Source organism: Rhinichthys klamathensis, unplaced genomic scaffold (assembly GCF_029890125.1).
Source record: "Rhinichthys klamathensis goyatoka isolate OS25496 unplaced genomic scaffold, OSU_Roscu_1.1 h1tg000121l_1, whole genome shotgun sequence".
Lineage (NCBI taxonomy): Eukaryota > Metazoa > Chordata > Actinopteri > Cypriniformes > Leuciscidae > Rhinichthys > Rhinichthys klamathensis.
In genome coordinates this window covers 1640243-1662781 of record NW_026606658.1, presented here as the reverse complement: position 1 = coordinate 1662781, position 22539 = coordinate 1640243, and the positions used below count along the sequence as shown (strand labels likewise).

General features: G+C 46.9%; 1 long non-coding RNA gene across 1 annotated transcript; it reads left to right on the top strand.

Annotated features, from left to right (window-relative positions):
* The first annotated feature begins 12574 nt into the window (after window positions 1-12574).
* Window positions 12575-18986, top strand: LOC130088556 (uncharacterized). The gene is made up of 3 exons (XR_008807480.1): window positions 12575-12660; window positions 12754-13189; window positions 18782-18986. It is a non-coding gene; the product is annotated as an uncharacterized LOC130088556 (long non-coding RNA).
* The last annotated feature ends 3553 nt before the right edge of the window (window positions 18987-22539 follow it).

Sequence of the window (22539 nt, the reverse complement as noted above, 5' to 3'; positions counted from 1 at the left end):
GAATCCATTGTTTCTTGTTATTTTGCCTGTTACTATTGTCACACTGGATTGTGTAGCAGCATCAGCAAACATGATATTCTTTCAATCTCACTGGACGAATAGTTTTTGTTGTTGCCCTGTGTAAAAAATTAAATAAAATCTGCCTGCTCTTTATAAACAGTCTAATCAAGAGTTCATAACGCTGTCCACTCCAGAAGTTGAAAGGGACACTGCTGTGGAGTGGGGGTCTGGACAGGTAAAGTGTTCCATTTTTTGATATTAAAACACTAAATGTGCTTAGATAACTAGTCATAATAAGTTATGCCACGGTTTGACTTTCCAAAGAGGGGAAAAACTGTGGCACTTTCAAAGCATTGTTCTGTTTGTTTAAGTGGTCCAAAATGTCCACTTATGACATAATTGCTGACCGATAATTGCTTCATATTTTGTTAATATTCCTTGTTATTTCATGTTCTTTATCCTGACTAAACTTTCAAGAGTAAACAACACCATACCATCAACACAATGCACTGGGATTTGGCAAAAATTCTAAACTAATTCATCAACTGATTGTTGAACGTACAGCCTCTATATTATCCTTGTATAGCAAACACTTTAATATTTCAATTTTGCTGTACTGGGAATGAAAATGAATTGTCCCCCTGTAGTCAATAATTTTATCCCTTAAAACTCATCTTAGATAACCAAAATTACATATTTACACAATTCTTCCTGTGAATTTTGTTTGTTAATGCCTTAAAATTGTTTGTAACTCCACAACCTTGGTTCATTTAATATGCAGAACCATGAATATACAAATTAGCCCCACCTCCACTCACTCCAACTCAGAGATAGAACTTAAACGCTGCACAATGGCAAGTGGAAATACTGGTTTAATTCAGCCATACATGTTTGAACCAGAAACTGATTCAGAAGAAAAAGTGGAAGAGTGAATTATACAGGCTCGTATACAAGTCGATGTATCAGAATGGTAATGCATTTTATGTACTGTATCGCTCTCTAGGCTGGACACATAATGGTAATTGATATGATTAGCATTTGGCTTAAATAGAAATTAATCTAGAGAGAAAGTGATATAGTGGAAAAGTCATTTGTGTATAGATGGTAGATTAACATCTAATGAGGTGACAGTAATTAAATAGAAAATGCTTTATATATGGTTCCTGTAGAATGCATTTAATCTTTCCTGTATTGAGAATTACCAAGTATTCAAAATGCTTTTTGTATTGTATTTAAAGGTTTTTCACCTACTGTTACTACTGCTACTACATCTGATTCTGTACCTGTTCAACTGAGGAAAATAAATCTTGTTTGAGTGAAGTCCGAAGTCTGGTCCTTTTCAAGTGTGGACACCTCACAGTTAGACGACACTTGACAGTGAAAAACCGCCTTGGCCAGTGAAGACTCCACAAAAGCTCGCCACAAAGAGGAAGCAGATTCCATCTGGGGGCCTGGAGGAAACTGACTATCTGCTGTCCATCTGTCCATCCAACAGCCAAGAAAGCAACATGACCGAGTCCAAGTCACTCGAAGAGTTGAAAATGGAGCGAACCACGGTAAAGGGACTTTTTTCCCGACTTACCAACCATATAATGAGGACCCACATGGAGATGTCTGTAGAGGAGCTACAAGGTAACTTCAAAAGACTCACAGCAGAGGGCTCCAAAGTGATAGATGTAAATGAGGAGATTGAGGCTGCTTACATTGCACAGTGCAAGAAGACTGATGCAGAGGGCGCAACTGAGTTAAAGGGTCACTTCACCCATTTGCATTAAGGTTTGTATTGTTAGAAACCCAGTCATATATTATAATGATGGTGGAATTTTGCTTGTTTTTTTTCTGAGATGGGAGAAAAAAGGATTTAAGTGTTTTACTTCCGTCCTATCGTGACGTAAATATCGTCATTTTGCGTCACGATAGGACGGAAGATAAATTTCATTGCATATTAAGAAAACTACAGCCTTTAGCTCATTATTATTCAAGGGCGTGGGACCCACTCACCCCACCGGCCTTTTACAGATCAGTGGGTGGGACTAAACCTGAAGAAACTAAACTATTAATCCGCCATCTTGCTTGGAAGACAGCAAGCTAAGCTAACAAGCGCTCAAGGAGTTAGATTTACCATAATGCCTGAATTTACGACACACGATATGGAAGACGAGGATTTTGAAAATCTTTTGCTCGAAACTGATGTTCGTGGCTATTTATACGAGCCACAATATAGCGAAGAGCAGCTGAGGCTGATGGAGGAACAAGAGGCGGCGGCGTTGGCTGCGGCAGCGGCCGCCGCAGGAGACCAGCCCGGCGCAGACGAGAAGCCCGGACTGGCTCGAGCTGGGCGGACTGCTGGTGCCTACATGTCGTGCTCTCGGCTCTCGCTGTGCGCTACGGACACAGATAGAGTCCGTCTGCTGCAGAGAATTTCAACGATCGCAATATCACCTGGACGAAACCTCTGAATCAGACGAGCACACGGACGTTTGTGTTGTGATCCATCCAAGTTTCGCACCGCATATGTTCTGACTGAACATCCAGGTAACTTTATCATCATCATGCAATAATTCACCATATAGAAAGAAATACAAACGAGGAGTAATTCACTAATGAGTTTGCCAATGTAACGGGGTTCGTTGTTGTGGGAAGAATGAGGCGGGAACCGGCAAACATTTAAACATTTTAATAGTAAAATAAACAAATACAAAACAAAAATATAAGCGAGCAACCCCTCACTGCTGGCCACACACAACAGAAACAAAACACAACATAAAATCAGGCCTGTTCCTCTCTCGATCTGCCCTGTCGTCGCTCCTCGTTTTATGCGTCCGCTCCTCGGTGAGAGACGCGAGAGAGACCGGTGCGTCTCACAGCTGTCGTTCATTATCACTCGCGCCACCGGCCTCGCGCTGTCCTATCACATCCCTCGCCCTCGTCCTGCTCGCCACAGCCAACTAACTAGAAATTTTGTGTGAAATGAATTTCTAACTCTGGTGGCAGCTAACGTTAGCCTTGTAGACGGAAAAGTGATTTCTCTGATGTTTGCGCTGTTCTGGATTAGTGGGAGTGGCTTGCGGAGCTGTGCAATGTGGTGCATTGTGGGAGTTGTTGTCTTGCATACAAATGCGCACTAAAGTTATTTTCTGTCTTTTCTCGGTCAAGAGGGCATCAAATTCAAAATTTCTTTTACATTTCGACTACATATATGACCCACTTTCAATAAAGATTAATGTTGAAATGGGTGAAGTGACCCTTTAAGCGACCAGCAGAGAGCTGACCTCGAGAAGACGGAGAGAGAGTGTGAGCAGAAGTTAAAAGAGGTAAAGCATCTAATCCAAGAGACACTATGGGCCTCATTTGGTGAGAGGGAATTGAGCATCGCTCTAGAAACTGCAGAGGCAGAGTGTAAGAATGTCTCTTCCATTCAGCCTGACACACCCCTGGAGGCATATGACTTTATGCTCCACCATTTAGAGAGGCTGGTGCATAAAGTTAAAGAAGCGCACCAGACCTGGAACCATTGGGCTCCACTAGCCGAGAAGCAAGACTTCACTTGTCGCCTAACGAAGCTCGAAATCTTCCTTCCCAAGCTGGTGTTGGGGAAGGCTACCCTGATCAGTGCAGCGAGAATTAAAGAGGACACTAACAGAGTATCTGTCGCAGCCCACAGCACAGCCTCTGGCACAGCCATAAAGCTCAAAGCCACAGCTTTACCAAAGTTTACTGGCAGCCAGCGTGAGTACTATCGATGGAGAAGAGAATGGGAGGCTCTGCAGAAGCAAGGCGAACCAACTAGATCCATGGAGGTAAAGAAATTCCAACTACTTGATAGCCTCGACGAAAGAGTAGCCAAAGATCTACGGCTGTCTATTTACACCTCAGCAGACGAGATCTTCAGAGTCCTGGAGAACCGCTATGGAAACCAAGCCACCATCGCCATCGAGGTTGTTGAAGAGCTACAAGCTATCCCACCTGTTCGTGGTAACCAGCCGAGAAGAATCGTAGAGCTCATCCAAGCAGTTGGGAAAGCCCTCTTTGATTTAAATGAATTGAATAATGCAGATGCCATAAAAAACCCACTAGTGATCAAATCTATCGAAAGTAAATTGCCAGAGTCCCTGAAGAAAGACTGGCTTACCCACGCTGCTGACCTGAACAACACTGTGGACCACCAGAACCGCTTTGACAAGCTACTTGCATACCTCCAATCCCAAGAGTCCATCTACGAGTAGTTAGAGCAGTTGAGAGACATCGACTCCGCCAAGGAGAAGACCAGGTTTCAAACAAAGTGCGCCCGAACGAAGACAACCAAATCCAGCAGTGAATTAGCAGGTTGCATCATCTGTGGAGACCCAAAGCACAAGAGAAAACTCTACATCTGCAGAAGGTTTAGAACCACCACGAAGCTTCACGAGAAGAGGGACGCAGTGCAACATCTCGGAGCCTGCAAGAGGTGCCTCGAAGTCCATGACGAACCCTGCAGAAAAACTTCTTACCTGTGCGGGAATCCAGAGTGCAGAGACCAACATCACTACCTTCTCTGTCCCTTGCCCAGAGACCTATCCCAAAGACCCAAGCTTGGTCCAGTGAGAGGTGAGGGGAGAAGATACACCGAGGCCCAGGAAGAATTCCTCTCCAAACTTCCACCTGAGCTAGCGCAGCAAGGTCGCGATGCCTTCTGTAACATCGCATCCCGAGCATACAACTCCACTGCAGCAGAGAGAGGCCTTCTGGTGGAAACTGGTCTGCACGAATACCCCGGGATCTTAATGCTTCTTGACGTCACCGCCAATGACGGGCAAAGAATCGGGACACTTATTGACCTGGCATCTGACACAAATGATATAACTCATAAGGCTGCAAGATAACTGAACCTCCGCAGTGAAGATGTCACACTGGTCGTCCATGGCGTCGGAGGGATGAAGGTGTCTGTCGCAACCAAGCGCTAGCTCCTCAAGATCCGCATCAGCACTTTAAGAGGGACCCTCAAGTCTCACCAACTGATCTGCTACGGACTTGACAGAATTGCAGAAGTGCACAGACATGTTCCACCTAACAAGCTGCAGAAGATCTTCCCTGATGTTCTCCTCAAAGATCTCATCAGACCCAAAGAAATCCAGCTTTTGATCAGCCACAAAGAAGGCCAGCTGGTGCCCCAAAAAATCCGCTCCATCGGTGACCTGGTGCTCTGGGACGGTCCACTCGGCAAGACAGTCGGGGGCACACATCCAGATCTCTTCGAGGAAGTCACTCTGATGGCCCACACGTCCAAGACTCATTTCGCAAGATCTATGAGAACTGCAGTAGTCAAGTATCAAGAGTTCAGGACAGACTCCGCTTCCTGCCAGTATCCTGACCACCCCGAAACCCACTTTAGTACAGCCACCAGTAGCAGAGACTTTCTGAAGTGGTGGAGATGGGAAAGCATTGGAACTGCCCGTCAGCCGAGATGTGGAGGGTGTCGCTGCGGGAACTGCCAGCCAGGGGGGTAAAGAAATGACCCTTGCAGAAGAAAGGGAGATGGAGATCGTGAGAAATGGCCTGACGTACACAACTGGAGATGATCACAGCATCGAACCACACTGGCACGCCAAGTATCTGTGGGCAGAAGATCCAGCGACCCTGCCAAATCACAAGAGAGCAGTAGAAGCAACATTCCTCAGAACTGAGAAGCAGCTGTCAAAAGAACCTAAGTGGAAGACGGCCTACACTGCACAAGTCCATGAGATGGTGAACCGCAGAGCTGCAATAAAGCTGTCCAAAGACGTCCTGCAGAGTTGGACTGGGCCAGTGTGGTACATAAGCCATCTCATCGCGCCAAATCCACACTCAGTCTCCACTCCAGTCAGACTAGTGTGGAACAGCAGCCAAAAATACAGAGACCTCAGTCTGAACGACATCCTCATCAAAGGTCCTGACGTCCTGAACCCGATCAGAGCTGTCCTGCTGAGGTTCCGAACTGGTGTCTATGCTGCCCTTGGTGATATCCGTAAGATGTACAACTCCGTCTGGCTGGAAGATCGAGAGGTTCACCTGCACAGATTCTTGTGGCGTGATAGTAAAGATGCCGAAATAGAAGATTATGCCATAACAAGAGTCAACATTGGAGACAAACCTGCTGGTTGCATAGCCCAAGTTGCTATGCGAGAGACTGCAAATTTGCCTTCATTCAGTCACTTTAGAGAAGAGAGACGCGTGCTGGAAGAAGATGCTTACGTTGATGACATCCTGACTTCGTGCAACGACCTTGACCATCTGAAATGGCTCACAGCTAACATCGAGCACATCCTGAAAGCTGGAGGATTCTATATGAAGCCCTGGGTCTACTCCTATCGAAGTGGAATGAAAGAATCCAAGAGTGAGATGCCCAGAACAGAGCCAAAGACTATGATCCTGCCAAACCAGCTGACGGAAGACGATAACAAAGCCCTTGGCCTTGGTTATACCATCGACGATGATAAGCTCCATGTCATGGTTGCAGTAAACTTTTTAAAGAAAAAGAGAAAGATGCGCCTTGGTCAAGACCTGCTCAGAGAAGAAGTCAGAAATCAAACTCCTGATCCACTCACCAGAAGAGAGTTGCTAAGCCAAGTCTCTGGCCTGTACGACCCACTCGGCCTTGTGACTCCTGTCAAGCAAAAGGGTGCCATTCTGGTCAGGAGAGCTTTTCAAGAAGCTAAAGTAAAGTACTGCTTAGAAGACACGTGGGATGCTGCCTTGTCTGAAGGTCTCCGAGAAGACGCTATAAAGTTATTAGAGGAATATGCTGACCTGAGCCAAATTCGATTCGCCAGATCGCTGACTCCACCAGATCTCTGCGCAGAGCCCAGTGCCATCACGTTCTCTGATGGCAGCGAACATGCATACAGTGCGGTGATGTATCTTCGCTGGAGCTGCAGCCATGGTGTCGTCGTAAGACTGGTCGAGTCCAAAGCCAAGCTGACCCCTCTCGACCAGAGAGGCGATCCTTTGAAAGCTGAGATGTAAGGAGCCGTCTTCGCAGCCCGCCTAAAGACATACTTCCAGAAACACTGCCGACTCCAGGTCAAGAAATGGTACCATCTTGTCGACAGTCAGACAGTCCTGAGCGCAATACAGCGTGAGAGTTACGGCTACCAGACCTTCTTCGCAAACCGTGTTGGTGAGATCCAGAGCAGCACAGACGTCCAAAACTGGTGGTGGATTCCAGGGTTAGTAAACATTGCAGACGTCATTACCAGAGGGGCCAGCTCAGATGCCCTAATTGAGGACTCCGAGTGGCAGTCGGGTCCAAAGTTCCTCCAACGTCCTGACGATGAATGGCCAAAAAAATCTGCTGGAGACGTCGCAGCCCAAGCTCGAGACAAAGTCACACAGTTTCAGAAAAAGACATTTGTAGCAGCACTTACCAGAAGTCGCCTGAAAACTGCACATGATCCAGCACATGATCCAGCCCAGGTAGACCCCAGAAGACCACCAGCAGGGGCAGCAGTTCGACAGCTTGTCGATAAGAGGCGTTTCAGCAACCTGAGAAGGCTGGTCGGGACCGTGGTGTGGATCTGGAGAGCAGCTAAAAAGTTCCTAAGTGCCAAAATCAGAGATCAAGAAAAGTGGGAGGCAGTACCATCCTCGGGTGTCCTTACAGTCAGCGAGAGACGAGATCTGTTCCGAGACCTTTGCCTAGCAGCACAAGAGGGTGTCAACTTCCCAAGCACCACAACAGACCGACTAGTCGTCTACAGGGATCAGATAAGTGGACTTCTAGTTTGTGGTGGCAGAGTCCAGTCCTTCAAAGAAGACCGCAAAGCTGTTCCTCTTCTACCATTCCAAGCCTGGTTATCCACCTTGCTCGCCAGAGAAGCACACAGCGAGGGACATGACGAAGTGGCTGGAACCCTGCTGCGTATGAGGATGAAGGCGTGGGTCATCAGAGGAAGAATTATTGCCCAGAAAGTCGTTGACAGGTGTTTTGTCTGCAGGAAAGCAAAAGCAAGAAAATGCAAGCAAATAATGGGAAACTTACTTGAAGAGAGGTCAAGTCCTGCTGCACCATTCGAGTTCACGTCCGTTGACCTGTTTGGACCTTATCATGTGAAGGATGATGTCAAAAAGAGAGTGACCATGAAAGTATGGGGCGTCGTATTTTCCTGTATGTCCAGTCAAGCCATTCATGTCGAGCTAGCAAACACACTATCAACAGAGAGCTTTCTGCTTACCTACCAGAGGTTTGCCGCTGTCCGAGGTCATCCCCGGAAAATTTGGTCTGATCCTGGTACGAACTTCGTCGGAGCAAAGCCTGTTCTAAAAGAGATGTACACCTACCTGAATCAGCAGAACAAAGAGTCGCTTGAAGAGTATGCTGCCAAAAATAAGACAACCTGGATGTGGAAAATCCTTCCGGCCAATTCACCTCACCGAAACGGGGCCGCCGAAGCTGCTGTAAGAGTCATTAAGAGAGCCCTCCAAAATCTTGGAAATGTGGAAGGCCTTACCTTTAGTGAGTTCCTGACTGTACTTCAGCTAGCTGCCAATCTTGCCAATGAGAGACCCATCGATGCCAGAGTTCAGAGCCGAGAAGAGCGCATCCAGTACATCACGCCAAACAACTTGTTGCTTGGTCGAGCCACACAAAGTGGAGACTTCAAAACTGTCGATTACACCATTTATCCATTCGAGAGACTCAAAGAAGTACAAACTATAGTCAACAACTTCTGGAAGTCCTGGAGCCAACTTGCTGGTCCGAACCTATTCATTCGCAGTAAGTGGCATACCGCTGAAAGGAACGTTGCCGTTGGAGACATAGTTTGGCTCTGTGACCAAAACGCACTGAGAGGGCAGTTCAGGCTTGCAAAAGTCATCGGTGTGAATCCTGATTTCAGAGGTGTCATTCGAGATGTTCATGTGAGGGTCTCTCCAAACTCCAGCATTTTGGTAAGAAATCCAAATCCTGGTGCCAGAGATCCTGAATCGAGTACCATACTGCATCGGGACGTCCGGCGCCTTGTGGTCCTCGTACCCGTGGAAAGTCAAGTTGGAGACCAGCCACTTGAGAGTGCGATCTTTCCGGGCATCGCCACGTAAAGATCGAGTGGGAGGTGTCGCGCTATCCCAGTGGAGGTGTGGCTGTCTTCCGTGTACCCATTGTTTCCTTCTGTGTGCCGTCTACCTTGTGCGCCGCGCATGCACATGACCGCGGATAATCCAGCGCGCGCTCTACACGACAACCCGCACGTGACTCTGCGCGCTCTGGTGCATGCTCGACAGGTGATTGAAATTGAGGAAATTAGAAGCTCGCGCCCAGTTCAATCAGTTAACTCTAAATACGCGCATCAGTCATTTTCCTGGTATGCGACGAACTATGAGGACGGCAGAAACACAAGAATTCACTGTCAGGAACTGGGACTTTTGATCATGACGGGCTATCGGTACGCTCACATGGACTAGTTTTACAAACACTCTTGTTTCACATGAACTCTCTCGTGTTGAATCCTTTTGTCTGTTTGATATTCAATGTGCTAAATGTGTGTTAATGTTGCAGATAAAAGTGTTAATGTTGTAGGTAAAAGTTTTAAAGTAATTTGTTTCATGACTTAAAGAGATATTAAACTAAGTCTAAATGCTGAAGTTGATGATTAAAAAGAATAGAAATTAATCTAGAGAGAAAGTGATATAGTGGAAAAGTCATTTGTGTATAGATGGTAGATTAACATCTAATGAGGTGACAGTAATTAAATAGAAAATGCTTTATATATGGTTCCTGTAGAATGCATTTAATCTTTCCTGTATTGAGAATTACCAAGTATTCAAAATGCTTTTTGTATTGTATTTAAAGGTTTTTCACCTACTGTTACTACTGCTACTACATCTGATTCTGTACCTGTTCAACTGAGGAAAATAAATCTTGTTTGAGTGAAGTCCGAAGTCTGGTCCTTTTCAAGTGTGGACACCTCACAGTTAGACGACACTTGACACTAACGTTACCTCTGAGTGCAGTGGAGGACACATTTGAGCTGCATTCAGTGCAGTTAGAGCTGGAGTCCGTGGAGAAGCAGATCCGTGATCTGCTAGAGAGGCAAGCCGAGCTGCGAGATCGGTGATCAGCGCTTGAAACATCACGCGCCGATGCTCACAAGTCAGTGGTTAGTAAATTTTTGACTCCGACCTCGTCTACTCCGTGTGTTTCTCTGCACAGGACCCGAGCACCCAGGACGCGATCATCCCTGGCTTCATTCACTCCGGCACCGACACAACATCATGGACCCTGGATGATCCCACAGCGGAAGACACGAGCCAGGTCCAGAGCAAGAACCTCTCCGCCCCTTCCGGTCTTCGAGATCTCCACCCGGAACCGTTTCTCCCCTCTTCGCGAGTCGGAACGCGATGATGCCGTGATCATCGGCAGTTCCATCGTCCGTCATGTCCGCGCTACCTCAGGTAAAGGTAAGGTGCGCACTCACTGCTTTCCTGGTGCTCGTGTTCTAGATGTCGCTGCACAGGTTCCCGAGATCCTGAACGGTGACGAGCGCTTCGGAGCTGTTGTGCTGCACGCGGGAGTGAACGACATCAGGCTGTGGCAGACGGAGGTTCTGAAGAAGGACGACAGGAGCCTGATCGAGACGGTACGCAGCACATCGCCTGAAGCAACGATCATCGTGTCTGGACCACTTCCCACGTACCGACAAGGAAGAAATGGAAACAAACTAATTTAGAGGTCTTAGAATCACGTGGAAAGACAGTATGTCACGTTATAAAAAGGCTCTAAAAGCAGCCAGGGCTGAGCATCTCCGCAATTTAACACCGTGGCTAGACTAACAAATAAACAGACATCACCTGAGCAAAATATTCCGTTACAGTGTAGTAGTAATGATTTTATGAATTTCTTCACTGAGAAAATAGAAAGCATCAGAAACACAATTGTAAATGTACAATCTTTTATGGTGTCTTATGATTCAGCCTCAATTATCGCCCCTTAAGAACAACTACACCGCTTTACAACTACAGGACAGGAAGAGCTAAATAAACTTATCATTGCATCTAAACCAACAACATGTTTATTAGATCCAATACCCACTAAACTACTGAAAGAAGTGTTACCTGTAGTGGAAGAGCCTCTTCTCAATATTATTAACTCGTCTCCAAGAATATTCAAGCTGGTGTAGCAGGAAGGGTTATTACCAGAGATGGGGACTCGAGTTTGAGACTCGGACTCGAGTGCGACTTAAGTCGCACACACAGTGACTTCAGACTCGACTTGAGACTCGTCCTCGAAAGACTTCAGACTCGACTCGGACTCGAGCTGCGGGACTCGTGAACAATATTTATTTTTAGGAAACGTCTGATGAGCTCTCTGTTATTCCCCTCCCTCCGACCCGTTACCTAAAACCTGCCTACATAACACGTACTACGTGCGCGTGGCCACACATGAGAGGACAACAAACAAACATGTCGACTGCACCGGCCGCTGCTGTGCCATTCATCGTAAGCTTTGGGTTTAAAAACTTCAAACAAGACGGGCCAAATAAAAGAAGCGCTCAATGCAAAATATGCGGTATCTGCGCGCGTGCATCTCATGGTGTTCCATGAGGGAGAGAGAGCGCGAGAGGTATGGGTGAACGAGAGAGAGAGAGAGAGAGAGAGAGAGAGAGAGAGAGAGAGAGAGAGAGAGAGAGGACGTGCGAGAGGTAGTGCGGCGCGAATGCGCTACGGCGCTCTGCAATCAAATACGATTTTAAATAGGCTTAGTAAAAATAAAATAAAAAATCGAAAATCAATGTGTGGCGGTCAGCCAGTGTTTATATTGTGGCGGGCCGCCACAAATATATGAACGTATGAGGAACCATGTATTTCACATCATTTGGTTCCAATAGTGTTTTGCATTTAGCTACACTGTGATGTTTTGCACTATGTCAATTTTAGTGCTTTGAGGTAGGCTATAACATTTTCTATATTTGGTATTATGGCTCCAGCTCCACAGAGCCAGCACAATAGGAGCCAAGGCCTTTCATTATAATTCAGCAACAGACATGAGAGTCCTTTTTCCTCAGAACCTCAATTTTTACAGATGCAGATATTAACTTAAAAGTAAAGCATTCTTGGTGTTTTTGTCATGTTGAAATAGCCTGTTTACACTGATTATATACCTAAATCAAAGCTGATACTGTATGCCAATAGATAAAGGAGTCATAATAACATTACATGCTTTGAATTCCTTATATATAGCTATGAAGTGTTCTAAGCAGCCTGGATGGGTCGCTGTACGTGATGCAACACTTATTATAACCACAAGAGACTTGACTTGGACTCTAGTTCAGAGACTTGAGACTTGACTTGGACTCTAGCTCAAAGACTTGAGACTTGACTTGGACTCTAGTTCAGAGACTTGAGACTTGACTTGGACTCTAGTTCAGAGACTTGTAAGCATCTCTGATTATTACCCCTCCTACCTCTTACGTCATCATTTAGTGTTTGGCCAATGGCCAGGGTTCCGGTGCGTATAAGAGCGCGAGCTACCAATTTCTTGGCATGCGTCATTATCCAAGGTCGTGACGTCATCTATGCGCCCTGCTGCTTTCTGCTGGGTTCAGCGTAACGTGTTGCTTGTAAAATTTGCCGAAGCTGTTTATCCACTGGTGTTGTTGGCGGGTCTATGGGCTTGTTTGGAGAGTTGAATGTGGACATTTGAGACAGGTAAGAGAAGTATTCGTGTGCGGGGTGGTTTATAGATGAAGTTTTATGGTTTGCTTTGACGAGGCGAGTAATCTGACTGATCTGTATGCTTAGTGTACGATTTATCGGTGCTTCATGCCAACGAGCTTGTCGGAGACATTCGCCTCCATCTATCGCATATTCTGGGGATGGTGATTCTGGGACAGCGTACTTGGTTGTGAGTATACTGTTTGAGCGTAAGCCAAGGGAGAAGAACTCTCAGTGTAACACCTCTCTGTTTTATTTTTTAGGCATGCGATAAGGACGATACCGACCTTCTGAATGAGTATTATCTGCCCTGTGTTTCGCCATACGACTTTGTTCGCGCTGTGCCTCATCAACTGCTGTTCTGTTTGGGTTCTGTTTTGTGTGTGCTGTTTCGTTACGAGTGAGTCGTCTCGAGTGAACCGTTCAAGTGAACCATTTCAAGTGAACCGTCCTAAGTGAGCCATTCAAGTGAACCATTTCAAGTGAATCGTTCTAAGTGAGCCATTCAAGTGAACCATTTCAAGTGAACGGTCTCCAGCAAGGGATGACTCTGTGTCTGTGATATGTTTTGAGTTTGTTGTAGCAACATTGAGTTTTGCATTAATTAGCTCAAATTATATATAGGGAATTTTAATAATTAATCATGAATATGATTAATATGTTGCATATTACAGTTAACTTATCGAAATTGAAAATAGATCGATTGATATATATGAATGATCAATCACAACGAATTATAATTCCTCATTCATATATCAATGGTCTCATCACAGATCGATTATATGAGATAACTTTAAGGGAATTAATTTAGTTATCAAACAATCGGTTTGTCCAGCAAACGACCGTAAGATTAATTTATCAACTTCTCAACAAAGTTATCCCTTTTTATAAACTCCGAGAAATATCAATTTTCTGGCCGTGAACATTAATTTTCCTGTGTTTATAAAATTTAGGTTACTGAAATAGTAACAAATTGTAAAGCTTTGTAGCTATAGATCAATCATTTCATTGACTTGTAAATATGAGCCTTTTAGACAGAAACAATCAAGAATATAATGGCTTTAATAATTGGACTAATAATACATCGAACTACAATTCACACAGAATATATATGTACAGTATACACCCGAAACAAACAAACGAAAAACATTACAAACACGAATTAAAATTGGATGAGAGAGGAAGATAAAAATGAGGGAGAGAGAGAGAGAGAGTGGGGAAGAGAGAGAGAGAGAGAGAGAGAGAGAGAGAGAGAGAGAGAGAGAGAGAGAGAGAGAGAGAGAGAGAGAGAGAGAGAGAGAGAGAGAGAGAGAGAGAGAGAGAGAGAGAGAGATTGAGGGAGAGAGAGATTGAGAGTAAGAAGATCTGGAGAGATCTTCTTGTGGCAAAAGTCCCAAACACAACCTTGAGAGGCACAAAGATCAAATCCCCTGAATGGGGCAAACAGATCTTAAAGCATTTAGATCGATAGGAATTACGATACTTGCATGATTCTTTCTCGTGGCTGAGAACGAAAGCGTGTGTGTGTGTCTCTGTCCTCGTGTCACGCGTTCACGTGGTCTTTCAGAGCGAGGGAGCGCGTTAGTTTGAATGTCCTTTGAGGTGCAGTTGCTGGTTGGTTCAAAGAGTCTCTTTAAAGTTGAAGTTGCCGATTACGTTCATTTCACTGAAACTGAACGTAGGAAAGTCCGAAGACGAAAATAAAGAAAGATTAAAGAAAAAGGAGAAACACGGCGTAAAGCTCCCTAAGGAGCCATGGAACCGGAAACCTCTCACAGGGAAAAAGCTCTCTAGTGCTCAGGAAGAAACTTCTGTGTCAGTCTCTTATGGAGAGGAGGGGTACGTGCTTCGCGTACGTGAACCAATTATCTTAGAGTATCTCGAGCGAGAAAAGTTCTTCTTTGTCTTGTCAGGATAATTTATGATGGTATGAAATTTTGTCATTTCTACCCAGAAAGATTGTACACACAGAACAATACATTTTACTGTAATATCCTATGTATGACTTGTTTAGTCAAAACAAGACGGTCAAACAGGTACCAAGAATGGCCGGAAAGAGTGGAAGAAACATAAAGTTACATTCATTTGCAGAATTACACACATTTAATGTTCACTCACACGACTATAAAGCCATAATACCGGCTACCATGACCTAGGAAAGATCAAATTCATTTTTATACATTTCTTAAGTGGTTATACTTATAGAAAATGTAAGATTGCAGAGTCTATTCCTCTTTCTTTATCAGAATTCAAGTGGGAGCTGTGACTCCCTTGGAATTCCTTTTGGGGGTCATAAAGTTTATGACCTAGCAAGAGGGAGAGTTACAGAAGGTGATCCTGTTAGGGAATCTTTCTTACTTATAGTATATACTTAAGTATACTTAAGTATATACTCGAATCTTAAGTATACTTAAGATTCGAAGTTACAGAACAGTCTCAAATTACATCTATAGAATAAGACAAAACTAATTAGATATGCATGCATACAGGAAGGTCAGATACAATTCTGTGTTATATACATTAAGGACATTTCTATCCTAAGTTACCCACAAAGGACGTCTGTGTGCGGGTATGTGTGGTGTGCATCTGTCCATCCGTGGTGTGTACCACGTGAGGGTTTAGTTTGCAAATGGTTGTCTTCAAGACAAAGGGTAGTTTTGTGTTTAAATCCACTTATCAGACAATAATTGATGAGGGGGGGAAACTAGCTTGAGACCCTGAATGGATCAGTTCTTATTCTTTGTGACTGAACACAAATTGCAAGCAGTGTAAGAATTTGAGAACAACGGGGACCTGTTTCTTGATTACGCAATGCGTCATAAATGAAGTTAATCAATGACCTGCTGGCAGACATTGGGGCACCATATCACATGATTCAAGGTTTTGTGAATTAAACATATATGTGTTCATATTTGTTCAGTAGTGAAAGGAAAACAGGATTCGGTCAGTCGCTACATTGTGTTGTTTCCTTTTTCTGGCTTATTTCCTTAACTATTCGAGACTGAGTATTTTTGAAGTCGTGTTTTGTTTTGAACTAAATTATTGTACTAGTGAATATATATATATATATATATATATACACTCACCGGCCACTTTATTAGGTACACCTGTCCAACTGCTCGTTAACACTTAATTTCTAAGCAGCCAATCACATGGCGGCAACTCAGTGCATTTAGGCATGTAGACATGGTCAAGACAATCTCCTGCAGTTCAAACCGAGCATCAGTATGGGGAAGAAAGTTGATTTGAGTGACTTTGAACGTGGCATGATTGTTGGTGCCAGAAGGGCTGGTCTGAGTATTTCAGAAACTGCTAATCTACTGGGATTTTCACGCACAACCATCTCTAGGGTTTACAGAGAATGGTCCGAAAAAGAAAAAACATCCAGTGAGCGGCAGTTCTGTGGGCGGAAATGCCTTGTTGATGCCAGAGGTCAGAGGAGAATGGCCAGACTGGTTCGAGCTGATAGAAGGGCAACAGTGACTGAAATAACCACTTGTTACAACCGAGGTATGCAGCAAAGCATTTGTGAAGCCACAACACGCACAACCTTGAGGCGGATGGGCTACAACAGCAGAAGACTCCACCGGGTACCACTCATCTCCACTACAAATAGGAAAAAGAGGCTACAATTTGCAAGAGCTCACCAAAATTGAACAGTTGAAGACTGGAAAAATGTTGCCTGGTCTGATGAGTCTCGATTTCTGTTGAGACATTCAGATGTTAGAGTCAGAATTTGGCGTAAACAGAATGAGAACATGGAACCATCATGCCTTGTTACCACTGTGCAGGCTGGTGGTAATGGTGTGGGGGATGTTTTCCTGGCACACTTTAGGCCCCTTAGTGCCAATTGGGCATCGTTTAAATGCCACGGCCTACCTGAGCATTGTTTCTGACCATGTCCATCCCTTTATGGCCACCATGTACCCATCCTCTGATGGCTACTTCCACCATGTCACAAAGCTCTAATCATTTCAAATTGGTTTCTTGAACATGACAATGAGTTCACTGTACTAAAATGGCCTCCACAGTCACCAGATCTCAACCCAATAGAGCATCTTTGGGATGTGGTGGAACGGGAGATTCGCATCATGGATGTGCAGCCGACAAATCTGCGGCAACTGTGTGATGCCATCATGTCAATATGGACCAAACTCCCTGAGGAATGCTTCCAGCACCTTGTTGAATCTATGCCACGAAGAATTGAGGCAGTTCTGAAGGCAAAAGGGGGTCCAACCCGTTACTAGCATGGGGTACCTAATAAAGTGGCCGGTGAGTGTATATATATATGTGACCAGTTACGGAAACTAGGGACACAAGTCGGTTCTGGGGCATTTTGAGTTATTCATAGATTCTGAAAGTGTAGTCTCCAAGCTTTCCAACAATGTGTAACACATGGAAATCTGATAATACTTAGAGAAGTTGTGGCCATTTGAAGGTAGGCACTTAAAATAACTAAAAGTTAAGATAACAGCCTCTAAAGATGTGCAGTTCTCACCTCTCTCTGCTGGGGGGAGTGACAATAGGGCTCATTTACATCTCATTTAGATAAGCCATACCCCCTGTAAAGCTTCCCCCTGTGCTTTACAGCTTTTTTTCTTTCCTGAGCTAGCTAATAACAATAGGTAGGTATTGGGAAGGTCTAAACAGACTAAACATGCGATAACGTGTAGCCTACGTGTTCTTAGAATGAACACAAAACGACAAACTTTAATGTTTATGGAAACTCACCCCCAGGACCGGCGAATGCACTTCTGCCGCTCTAGGCAAAAAACAATTGTGCTGCCCCTCTATTTGCAACGTATACCAGCAACAACACACAAAGACCAATATGCCATACATATAACGCAAAACCAGCAACAACACACAAAGACCAAAATGCCATATACATATAACGAAAAACCAGCAACAACACACAAAGACCAATAAGCCATAGGCCTACATATAACGCAAATAGTGCGCAACGCGCGTGTGCCCAAAATGTCAACAGTTTATGCAGGAGGCAAATGTCTGCTGGCATTTTTCTTTAAGCAGTCATGACAGGAATTTTCCAAATAATCACATTTCACTTCCTCAAATTACTGTTGCAAATCTCTTTACATCACTTTCTTATGTGCATATACACACACAAATGAAATGTCCGCAAGCACATTATATCATCAGCAGGTTCAGCATCTTAAATAACGACTAGAGAGCAAATGAAGCTTAACTTACGTTTCAGAAACGCGCACAGCAGGCCTTCATTGCAGCAAAGGTCTTAACTGCATCCTCTATTTCGATTCTCTGTGCCAGTTCATGTTGTTGCCAGTCCATTAAGTCTGTTCCCTGTTCACAAAACGTTCCCCATTCAAAGCAATCGGGATGTCACATATGAAACAGCCAGCCACCGTTGTCAGCGAGCCGAGCCGCCGTATTCAAGCACCGAGAGCGCGCGCGCCGCGCCCGATACCTCCGGTTCAGTTTCCCGAGCCCACAAAGTGCGGCGAAAACATTTTCGATGTAACTGCCACGGTTCAGCTCGTCTGCGACAATCTTTGCGGCGTCCATCTTCATTGAATTTTGATATAAGATAGAGCAGGAGCAGAGCGCTGCATATTAAGTAGCCACGCTGTTGGGGGGCGGGGGGCAAAGGCGCGGGCGGCTATTCAGTATGGAAATGCACACAGACAATGACACGCCCCTACTGCATGCTAGAATCTCCGAAAAACAAGCCGATTTCAACCTCAAAATGTACGCTTTTAAATATACCAATACTGTTATCTCAAACATGGAGAGGCTTCTTCATGATCTCAACTAACAGATTCTGCAAAAAAGCGGAAATCATTTTTTGATTTTTCTCAAAAAAATTCTTCTTTCTCATTTTGCTCGCAAGTTGTGCTGCCGACTTGTGTCCCTGGTTTCTGTAACGGGTCACATATATATATATTTGTGGTTGAATTGTACTGCTGAATTTGTGTGATTTGTTGTTATTTTTGGTTTTTGATTGGCGACGATCAGGTCGGGACCAAGGAGTTGGTTCCGCCCTGGAATTGTATAACAATTTTCATCATTTTGTTGTTATTTTGTTTTGCATAACACTGCTCTTTAATGTCTTTTTTCTTTTGTTTGTTGGCAGGGCCTGGGCACCCGGGGGCAGACGAGAGAGCAATTAGGTGGTAGGGTCCTCACTGTGTGTCGTGGTCTTCTCTGACATGAGTCGTGGAGTGTGTGCTGTGCTGGTGTTTGTGCACTGAATAGAGTACTCTTCATAGAGGTGATACCTCGAGACTGCCCTTGGGTAAGCCCAGGTTTCCCTGTCGCCCACTCAAGAACCTAGTAAATTGAAGAAAGTGATTGCTGGTCAACACCTTTTATAGAAAAAGAATTGCCTTTTAACAATTAATAAAATATATATGTTCCCTTTCGTTGTCACTCCGAGTTCCGTCGGATGACGACGAATGGGGGGGGTTTCGCTTAGGAAGCCTATCGACTTCGAGTACTACAAAACGAGCCAATGGCAAAGAAATGCCATGGGTCTGCGGAATTTGCATAGCGTAACTCCGCCTCACCTCGTGGGTATTTAAGGAGGACGCTGGCAGCAATTCAGGCATGTTTTCGCTTCGGAGCCAAGAGCATCTCTTCACTCCACAGCCATTTCTGACTTCACTCTATGAGACGAGCCACTCTCTCCGGTGTTGGTGTGACGGCGATCTGCAGCGAGTTCACATTGCCTGCTGATCTGTGCAGTGATCTGCCAATGAGTGTGTTTCTCCCTGCTCGCTTCAACATCGCAGAGTTTTTTTCTCCTCTCACAAAAGAGCTCGCACGCGGCACGTCTTTTTAAAGACGGCTCGCCCGTGCATTTCTGGTTGCGGTCGACTCATTTCCGGGCACATTCTCTGCTCTGCGTGCTTGGGCTTGATCATGCTAGAGCAGCGTTTGTGGATGACTCACGTTCTCCCCGCGGGAACATGACCATCGCGTCATTTCGGTCGAGACTCAATGATCTCGTTAGAGAGAGAGTCCCCTCATCCACACCCCGATCTAACACTCTCCACGTGAGGTGCTACTTCGGCTGGTGGCCAGGGTGACCTGAGGGTGTGAGTGTGGAACAAATCCGCCGACTGTTTGTCCGTGGACCACGCCCCCCTCTTCAGTGACGCAACCCGCGAGTGTTCAGGGGATTCCCCGGGTCTATTTTCGGATGCCCCGCGGGTTTCCCTTGACACTCCAGAATCGGATCTGTTGTCCATCGCAGCATCACAGGGCGGGCTAGAATCTTCAGGAAGTGAAGATTCGACAGTGCTGCCACTTTCGGGTGTGCATATGGCATTTGTCGAGTCAGATCCTGAGATGACGGCCATGCTTTCCCGGGCCGCTGCGAGCATCGGACTAGAGTGGAACCTTTCACCTTGTCCGAGCGCTCGCTGCTGGTCGATTGGTTTTGGGTGTGGCCGCTGACTCCTGTCGGCGTCCACTCCAATGCCTTTCTTCCCGGATGTGCATCAGGAGATCTCGAAATCCTCGAAGACCCCCATGTCTTCCAGTGATCCCTTGTTGATCTCCTCCGTCCTTCCTTCCCTCGACGGAGCGCTACAGGACAGGCAGCCGCCTCACTGCATGCCATGGCCATTCTGATGGTCTACCAGACCCAGATGCTCACGGACATGCACGAGGGCAGGACTGACCCAGGGCTCTTCAATGAGCTGCGCGCCGCCACTGACCTTGCTCTCCGAGCGACGAAAGTGGCCGTACGCTCCCTGGGTCAGGTGATGTCCACCATTCTGTGGCTGAACCTGTCTGATGTGCAGGATGTCGGGCGGACCCATCTTCTTGACACCCCCATATCCCAGGTCGGCCTCTTCGGCGGTGCGGTTGAGGGCTTTGCCCAACAGTTCTCAACCGCCCACGAGCAGACTGAGGCTTATTCTGCCCCGACGGCCCGCCGTCCGAGCAGATCCCTCAGTCTGCCCACCGCCGAAGGCGCCCTCCTGTGGCTCCCACACCGCCCGTTCACCCGGGCTGGCTCTGGAAGCCGCAGGGGGACGCCACAGCCCTCTCCAGCCCCGCCCCCCGCTATACGCCGGGTTAAGCGGCACTCTTGAGATGGGCTGCTCAGAGATGAGACTCAGTTCTTTCCAGGAGCTGGTAGCAGGGCCACTCCTTTCCCTGGTGGAGGGCCGATGAAGAATCCTTATTCCCAGAAAGAACTGACTCTCCCCTCTCTGAGCACAGAGAGTTCTCGGACGACACGGTGCGCCGCCCCCGGGCCGTGCACCCCTCGTCCTCCTCTGTCCCAGAGCCGGATGACAGTGCGCGCCGTCCCCGGACCGTGCCGCTCTCATCCTCCTCTGTCGCCAGACCCCTGGCAGAGCAGACCCCCGTGGAACGTTCGTCCTTCCCTGGTCTCCTCTGTCAGGACGCGGTCTATGACTGTGCCCCCACACCGGGCCGCTATGCCGTCCACGTCTGGGCCAGTCATACCGCCTCGCTGCCCCACCGACGGGAAGTCTGTGGTTCGCGTGACCCCGCTGGTACAGTTCTTGGGAGCCTGGCTAGAGCTTCCCAACCTGTCCCGCTGGGTCGCATGAATGATCAGGCTCAGCTACGCGATTCAGTTTGCGCGGTCTCCTCCCCGCTTCAGGGGAGTCCGCTCCACTATGGTCGGTGGCAATGCCCCTGTCATGAGAGTGGAGGTTGCTACCCTGCTGGCGAAGGGTGCGATCGAGACTGTCCCTCCAGCCGAAATGAGGTCCGGCTTCTTCAGCCCGTACTTCATTGTCCCGAAGAAAACCGGTGGGTTACGGCCAATCCTGGACCTGCGCGTGCTGAACCGCTCCCTTCACAGGATGCCGTTCAAGATGCTCACGGCCAAACGCATTTTCGAATGTGTGAGGCCCCAGGATGGTTTGCAGCGATCGACCTGAAGGACGCCTACTTTCATGTCTCCTTTCTCCCTCGACACAGACCGTTCCTACGGTTTGCTTCGAGGGGCAGGCATATCAGTACGCGGCTCTCCCATTCGGGCTAGCCCTGTCTCCTTGCGTCTTCACGAAGGTCGTCGAGGCAGCCCTTGTTCCCCTTCGGGAACACAGGGTTCGCATCCTAAACTATCTCAACGACTGGCTGATCCTAGCTCACTCTCGAGACCAGGTTTGCGAACACAGGGACTTAGTGTTCCGGCACTTAGCCCGTCTGGGCCTTCGGGTCAACTGGGAGAAGACAAAACTTTGCCCCGTGCAGAGGATCTCTTTTCTCGGTATGGACATCGACTCGGTCGCCAATACCGCGCAGTTTACGAGCGAGCGCGCGCAGTCACTGCTGACTTGTCTGAGACAGTTTGAGGGCAAGAGTGCGGTTCCACTGAAACTTTTTCAGAGGCTCCTGGGGCATATGGCATCTGCAGCCGCGGCGACGCCGCTCGGATTGCTTCATATGAGACTGCTTCAGCTTTGGCTTCGCGACCGAGTCCCGAGGTGGGCATGGCATCACGGCACTCTCCGAGTACTAGTACTCCGACCTGCCGTCAGACCTTCACCCCGTGGTCGAACCTCAGTTTCTACGGGCCGGAGTGCCCCTGGAACGAGCTTCCCGGCATGTTGTTGTAACAACAGATGCCTCTGCCACGGGCTGGGGCGCCATGTGCAATGGATGTGCTGCCGCGGGCTCCTGGACAGGACCCCACCGCCTATGGCACGTCAATTGCCTCGAGTTGCTGGCTGTACAGCTCGCCCTGCGCCGCTTCCGAGCCGTGCTCAGGGGCCAGCATGTACTAGTCCGATCAGACAATACCGCGACTGTAGCGTACATCAACCGTCAAGGTGGTCTGCGCTTCCGCCGTATGTCGCAACTCGCCCGCCACCTCCTCTAATGGAGTCAGAAGCATCTGAGGTC